The following is a 4,772-nucleotide window of genomic DNA, read 5'->3' as shown; positions in this document are numbered from 1 at the left end:
GCAAGGATTTCAAGTCTCTACAAGGTCATGTTGCCCCTTATCTTAACAACTGTGAAACGTTAGAGGATGGGGAAGGTGGCTGGTGCTGAAAGGCAAGTATCAGGTCCTAGCAGATGGCCTCAGGTGTGGCTTCTGGACTCACTGCCAGTCATGCTGTCTGTAAAGCACTAGGCAGATCATGCTGCCTGGTCACACCAGTCAGTTCTAGTCTCCTGCAGAAAGCAGGGGGGAAAGCGCTGTTGAAGCCATGGCTGTGATCTAGTGCAATGCTTGAAATACAAGGCGTTGATTAATGCACTTGGCTGCCTTTTCCACTTTTTGAAGGATGCAAGCATTCATCCACCAAGTGGTTGTTCTTATGGATCTATGCCAAAGAATAAGGCAAGTCTACCTAACAATAGATCTGGAAGAGCATCATCTTCAATGCAGCATGAAGAGCAGCAGAAACTACAGGTGTAAGTACTATGGCAAGCAGTGTATTTTTTCAACAAATGCTAAACAAATATTGCCAGTATTTGACATTTATTAGGACTACAGAATCAGGAAAAATCCATAGAGATATGTCCAAGGCAGCAAGCAGCAAGTGCAGTGCAAGCTAAACATCCCGGTGCTTCTGTAGGTGTGAGATGCCGACGGTTATGCAGTGAGGGTGAGCTCCACCTGAGCCCCGATGTGCCGTAGGGCACCGCAGTGAATGGCACCGATGTGAACCGAGTGCTCACCCTGCCAGGAGATCAGACCACAGGGACATGTGCTCTTAGTGAGTGATCTGTGTTCTTAGAACAGCTACTGCAGGACTCTGAATCACGCTGGGCAGGAAGGGTTGTCAACCAGCCCTCAGATTCAGCAATCAGCATTGTGTTCCTTGCCAGCTCTGAGCTGGGAGGAGGGGATTTCAGAGAAATTCTGTTACTTCTGGTATAGGGCATACTGCCAAAGAGATAAGAGTACTGCATGTTCTCGACTGAGACCAACCCTGGTTTTAAAAAGCAGAATGGGTGGTGTTTTATTTGTTTTTGTATGTTGCAGCAAAGGTTTTTGTTGGTGGTTTTTTTTTTTGTTTTTGTTTCTTTTTTTTTTTTTTCTGGTTTCATATGACCATTTTTGTTGATTCAGTTTTTATCAGTCCTGGCTCAGGGTTTTTTTTTGTGATTGAGATGGTGATCCCATATAATTATAATAGCAATCTGAATTATAACTCTATTCACTTACCGACAGACAAGGAACCGCATAACAAGCTTTGGGTGTCAAACAGGTTTGTATGGCAACTGCGGTAAATATGTTTTACATTCTGACGAGAGGTTGACATCAAGTCCGGTTAAGAGTCTGCCTTTTTCAGAGATCATGAAGTTCTTCGACTCATCATCTGGTGCAAAAAAGGTCACGAATAGTGACTGAATGATTTTGTAATGAAATAAACTCATGGGAATTTCTTAAAATACCAAATATGGAACAAGCATTGACAACTGCATGGGGTTACCACCAGGAATTTGCAGAGACACTCAAGCCCTTGCAGGCAAGTAACACAGAGAAGGAAAGTAGTGTTTTCACGTGCTTTCCATTGAATGAGAAGTTGACGTAAATCATGGTTGTTTATGTGTGGCTTAAATAAATGATGTGTTTGTGGCTAGACTATCTGGGAGGGCTATAAAGAACAATGAGGAAAACCACTTTTAGCTTCATAGAGTAACTGAAGGATAAGCTGAATCAAAATCTGGTTTTGACAAGGCTTTCTGTGCTATTACTTAGTACAAAAGCAAGGCTGCTTTTGGAGACATAGGTACCTAGAGGGCTTATAACATAGGACGCAGTGTTCCACTCGAGGGACAGTACATGTTCGCACAAGCAGCATGAGCCAGGAGCCGGATGAGTAATGCTGAACGCTGCAACTAACTTGTGGGTGTTCTGCTAGGAAGTTCCCTGGTTGGGTACATGGGTTGCTGCTGCCTTTCACCTGGCTTTTCATCAACATGTGGAAAACTAAGCTGATTTGAGGAAAATATGTCTGTCTAAAAGCATCTGTGGCCGTTGCTGCTTCCAGCCTCTCCTCCTCTTCTCTCTCATCCTGGGTGTCAGCCTGAGTTCTCCACGTGCTCCTTTGTTTGCTTAGTTTGATTTACACCCACTTGACAACACACGGTCTTCATTTTCCTCTGATGCATTTCATTCCAAATAGGCCAAGTGTCAGCCACTGTGACAAAAGCCCATGCCCCTGCAAGCTAGCTTTTTGGGTGTTTTCTGTCAATTAGCCACAGATCTTTTCCCTCTCCTCATTATGCTTGCCTTGGCCTGGGCTTTATTTTTCTAGAGTGTGATTTATGACATTTAACACTGAGCTCCCTCATGACCATTGACTTTTCAAGGTTCCTGCTGAAGGGATGGAGTTTGCCCAGCAATAGAAGTGCAGCCTGAAACCTCCTTCCTCCAGTTGGAATGTGTTGCTTTTGATGGGTTTTTCCTCGTGTCCTGTAGCTGGTTTGGACACACAGGTCTCTGCAGCCTCGTTGAGTCAACAGAGCTCTGTGCAGGAGTAAAGGTTTATCCGAAACCTTGCAGACTTGGGATCTGGATTAGATGCCCAAATCATTAAGTTGAGTAGATGAACCTTTGTGGGTTACTCATACTAATGTTGTATTTGATATATGCAGAAGGGGTCTGCAGTACTTCCTACCACTAAAGCTGGACAGAACTTCCTGCTGTACAGCACTTTTCTCATTTGTTTGTTAGCATTAAACTTTTCTGGTTTGGACTAAATTTTTACCCATCAATTTTCTGCTGCCAGGCTGCTGTATGTTAGTCTTGGGTCAAACGCTTCAGCAAAAATGGCTGATCAGTTCCTAAGACTGTGGGTAGGAGAAAACAGTTTGTTCTGTCCTTATTCCAGAACTGGAAACCCTTGTGCTGAAATGCCTTCTTGCCTTCGTATTTTGGATTAGGACTTAAAATAGAGGTGGGAAGAGATGGGAGGAAAAAGCATGACTTCTGTATTACCATGTTTTTCACTGTTCCCCTTAGAATCTGCACAGGTTTATAAATATTTGCAAGAAAAAAAACAGTAGGAATATATATGGTAAAGACATTTTTTTCTTTTGAGCAGCTAAAATGTCTCCTGATTTCTTGCACACCAGGCTTGTATGAAACTCAGCACTGCCAGGTTTTACCAGTTTGAGCAAGTTGCGTTCCCTCAGAGCTTTACCTGGGATCAGGCCCTGAATACACCACATCCCACAAGGTGACTAAATGCAGTCTGACCCGAGCTGTTTCAGGGGATTCTTCATGTAATTCTCATGTCCAGTTGCTCTCTGCTGGGCAGGACACAAATGCAGCAGCTGACGACAAGGAACTGTCTCATCTGTGTGCTAAATCAGCCTACCAACATCCCGTCTACCTGAAGGAGGAAAAAGGACCAGGTCAGAACAGTAAAACAAGACCCAAGGTGGTATGGGATAAGGAAACCAGTGAGATTGGGTTTGTCACAGGGAGAGAAAAGAAGTGAAGGGAACTGAGGGGAGCAAGGAGGGGGAGAGGTGGGAGGAAGGGCTGAGACTGGGCAGACAGTGGCCAGGATGGGGTCCTGCTGAGTGACCTGGATGGGTGGGGATGAGATGGTGAAGAAATCAAGCCTGAAACCAGATACCACTTCTAAAAAGAAAGAAACATTTGGTTTCGTGTAAAGAAGGAGAACACTTTCCTCCAGACCCTGTAATGCAGGGAAGTCAAACTCATTTTCACTGGGGGCCGCATCAGCCTCGCAGTGGCCTTGAAAGGGCTGAATGTAGTTTTAGGACTGTATAAATGTAACTACTCCTTGAAGGCCACTATGAGGCTGATGTGACCCCTGGTGGAAATGACTTCAACACCCCTGCAGTGGACCCCACGATTACCGAGTCTCACCATTCTCCCGCTCTTGCTAATGTCCATTGTGGTGAGTTGACCCTGGCCAGAGGCCCACCAAAGCTGCTCTGTCACTCTGCTCCTCACTGGACAGAGGAGAGAAAATATGACAAAAGGCTCATGGGTTGAGATAAAGACAGGGAGATCACTTAGCAATTACCATCTCAGGCAAAACAGACTCGACTTGGGGAGATTAATTTAATTTATTGCAAATCAAAATCAGTGTAAGATAGTGACAAATAAGAACAAATCTAAACCAACCTTCCTCCCACCCGTCCCTTCTTCCCAGGCTCAACTTCACTCCCAATTTCTCTCCCTCCTCACCTCCAGCAGCACAGGGCGATGGGGAGTGGGGCTTGTGGGGCTTGTGGGGCTTGTGGTCAGTTCATCACATCCTTTCTCTGCTGCTCCTTCCTCCTCACTCTCTTTTCCTGTTCCGACATGAGGAAAGACTCCTCCGTGAACTCCAACGTGAGTTCTTCCCATGGGCTGCAGTTCTTCATTAACTGCTCCAGCTTGGGTCACTTCTGCAGTCCTTCAGGAACAGACTGCTCCAGCGTGGAGCTCAGGAACAATGAGATTTTAAAAACTGATATGATGAAAGAATCCAAGAGTCCCGCTTTGTTGGGGGAAACTTAGTAGCACCGGTATGAAATCATCAGCCTGGAAAGGGTTGTGAGATCTTTTACTAACTGCATGTTGGCAGCTCCCAGCAGCCAGTGTTAACCAAGGAGCCTGCGGCACACAGATGAGCAGGGGAAGGCTGGCCAAACCTGAGAGCCGCTTGGAATTGTGGCACCAGCTTTCCTCAAGCTGCTTTTAGCAATGACTTTACTCTTAGTCTAGTCATTGGGTCTCTCTGTATGTTATTCTGCATA

At 45.4% G+C, this 4,772-nt stretch overlaps 1 long non-coding RNA gene across 1 annotated transcript; it reads right to left on the bottom strand.

Annotated features, from left to right (window-relative positions):
* Positions 1–3,257: 3,257 nt before the first annotated feature.
* On the bottom strand, positions 3,258–4,356 carry LOC110355508 (uncharacterized). The gene is made up of 2 exons (XR_002408237.2): positions 4,219–4,356; positions 3,258–3,388 (listed from the first exon to the last, which is right to left on the bottom strand). It is a non-coding gene; the product is annotated as an uncharacterized LOC110355508 (long non-coding RNA).
* Between the last annotated feature and the right edge of the window lie 416 nt (positions 4,357–4,772).

The sequence above is a fragment of the Columba livia genome, chromosome 2 (genome assembly GCF_036013475.1).
Source record: "Columba livia isolate bColLiv1 breed racing homer chromosome 2, bColLiv1.pat.W.v2, whole genome shotgun sequence".
In the NCBI taxonomy this organism is placed as follows: domain Eukaryota; kingdom Metazoa; phylum Chordata; class Aves; order Columbiformes; family Columbidae; genus Columba; species Columba livia.
This window is presented reverse-complemented; position numbering and strand designations above follow the sequence as displayed.